Raw genomic sequence first — 3,235 nt, 5'->3', positions numbered from 1 at the left:
AATAGTTTTTAATATTTTTTCTGTAATTTTCACCTGTAATCATTGCAAATGCTGCATAAGGTATATCAGTTTGCTATAATAATGTAATGAAAATTGTATAAATTCTATGACTTTTATGAATTTATTTAAAAATTGTTAGTACAGCTTCCCAGATGCTCCACATCACCACAAATCCCTTACTTCCTGATAGTTATGCTCCTATACAAGCACTTTCAGTATGGACAAGCAACTTGCTGCCGTGAGAAACTGTGGAGATGATGATGATTAGGGTGACATGTTATGATGAAAGTATGTGGTATGCATCTTTTATCTTATAATTGATTTATAATATATGTTCTAAAGAGATGACTTTGTAGGTGGAAAGATTTAAAGGATGACCACCTTCACGTTTCAGATGAATTTCTGTTTCATCCAAACTAAGAAATTAGGAAACTCCTGAAGTCATACTGGTATGATATCATGATGTGCATTTACCCCCTAATTTTCTTGTTGTCAACTTCCCTTGATGTAACTATGATTATACTTCCTTATCATATGATATTCTTGCTTTACCATAGCCCCAATGTCATTGCTGTAGTTAATGCCCCAGTGTAAGCATGCCCTCACAGTGCTAATGTATTATATTGAGTATGAACTTGAAGGATGGCCTTGAAGAAATGCCCTATATACTCTGTTCCTGATCTCAGACATGCTCTCTCTGGACTGAGACTACTGATGAATAAACTTCTTTTCTCCTGCTGTAGATTGTCCTGGTATACTTGATTAAGCTAACACCCACCCATTACATTTTCAAGGCTAGCAGCTGCTCTTATGCTCTTGAGTGGTTAATTGTGGAAGAGGCTGGCAGGCATAATTATATTTTGAAAACTTATAAGCACCCTGTGTAAAAGATCCTGCAGGAAAGTACTTTCCAGAAGGTAGCAGATATTCCCGTTCATGTGAGTGAATCACCTTGAAAGATGTCATTTTATTTGAGCACCACCGGTGACTGTAGTTCTAAAAACTAAATGAAACTTCACAAGACATTAAAAGCTTTCTAATTTCCAAATTTCTAACTCATAGCAACTGTGCTAGGCAAGTCATTGATTGTTGTATTTTATATTATTTTTGTTTGGGAGCTATATCTAACAGTGCCAGGGGCTACTACAAGCTGTGAATAGGAGATGCTCTCAGATGTGCATAGGGAACCATGTGGTAGCAGTGCTCATACCCAGACTTCCTGCAAACAAAACCTGAGCACTAGCCAGTTAAGTTGCCTCTATGACCTGACTTACTTGAGGACAGTTTGGGGACGATTTGTTATGCATTTCAAGCTAATACAACTATATTAATAAATGATAACATGATATACAGCTTTCGTGAATGTCTGAAAACAGGTTCTACTCTTTTTTAATTTTTTTTATATATTTTATTTAAACACATTGATTTATTTATTTAAACACATGATTGTGTTTGGGTTTCAGTCACGTAAAGAACACCACCCATAACCAGTGCAACATTCCCGGCACCAGTGTCCAAAATCTCCTTCCTTCCCACCCCACCCCTTCCTGTACTCTAGACAGGCTTTCTATTTTCCTCGTACATTCTCATTGTTAGGATAGTTCACAATGTAGTTATTTCTCTAACTAAACTCATCCCTCTTTGTAGTGAGCTTCATGAGGTGAGCTGTAACTTTTAGCCCACCTCTCTTTTGTCTCTGAAAATTATTATTGCAAGAATGTCTTTCGTTTTTCTCAAAACCCATAGATGAGTAAGACCATTCTGCGTCTTTCTCTCTCTCTCTGACTTATTTCACTCAGCATAATAGATTCCATGTACATCCATGTATAGGAACATTTCATGACTTCATCTCTCCTGACAGCTACATAATATTTCATTGTGTATATGTACCACAGTTTCTTTAACCATTCATCTGTTGAAGGGTATCTTGGTTGTTTCCAGAGTCTTGCTATGGTAAATAGTGCTGCAATGAACATGGGTGTAAGGAAGGAATTTTTGTATAAAACAGGTTCTATTCAAGGCAGTATTCTCATTTATAAAGTAGATGTATTGATTCATTTAAATATAGTTTTATCAAATATATAAGGAGGGACAGGAGAGATGGTAAAGAGGGTAGGATGTTTGCTTAGCATGCACGTGACCCAGGTTCAATCCCCAGAACCCCATATGGACTTCCAAGCTTCTCAAGGAGTGATCCCTGAGCACAGAACCAGGAGTAAACCCTGAGTACCACTGGGTGTGGTCCCCAAAGCAAAACAAACACCTGAATAATGGGAAAAGAAAAAATAGCAACTTTATATGCCATATCTGAATCTAATTATTATGATCATTCTGAATTTGTAATATACATTAATAAATACATATGCATAAATATGTATACTATAATAATGACTTAAATGTGTTTTTCATGAAGTCTTCCAGACAGGGGTCGGTGTTCACTCAGTTGATGCTGAGCATGGCAGTGTAAGCCAGATGGCTTAATGCCTAGTACATGCCTTTTGATATATACCTCTCGCCTCTTTAAGATGTAAGAGCTACTTTTGAAAAATGGCAAGGAAGATCTTTGATTGTTGCCAATTACTTCAATTGGACTTTCCCAATCTCAAGCTTGTCATTTTCTCTTTGTAAAGGAATTTTAAAGCATCTCTGAAATCAGTCCTTTCTTGTCATTACTGCCATAATCATATGGAGAAGCCACTTATTTGGATTCCCGAGGAACAAATTTCATTTAGCACTTATCACAATCAACGAATGATGGCTTGATTAGTTGTGAAGACTGTATTCTCTGTTTTGCTAGCATAACAATTCCCACTGGCAATAAAATAAGCTCAGCACCACATCCAAAAGCATGACCGAATCAAAGGCCTATCTTTGAGACTCTCCTGGGACCACTATTGGGATTACTTGTATATCAAACTGCATCTAACCATGGGTGAAAAATATAGTCATTGAAATAGGGCAAGATGGATAAAATTACTAATTACTAATTGTACTGCAAATGATGGCCCTCTGTACAACATTTTGTGGCCCTGCCCTAGAGGAATCATTTTTTGTTTTGTTTTGTTTTAGTTGTTTGGGTCACACCCCCCAATGTTCAAGGCTTACTACTGATTTTGCACTCAAGGATCACCCCGACTTTGCCTCCTGTGGCCCCTGGGTAAATTGAGTTTGAGACCCCTATAAGACAGAGCTTATGGGGCTAGAACACAATTAGGTTCAAATCCTGGCACTGCTT

Source organism: Suncus etruscus, chromosome X (genome assembly GCF_024139225.1).
Source record: "Suncus etruscus isolate mSunEtr1 chromosome X, mSunEtr1.pri.cur, whole genome shotgun sequence".
NCBI lineage: Eukaryota > Metazoa > Chordata > Mammalia > Eulipotyphla > Soricidae > Suncus > Suncus etruscus.
Note: the sequence above shows the minus strand (reverse complement) of the source record.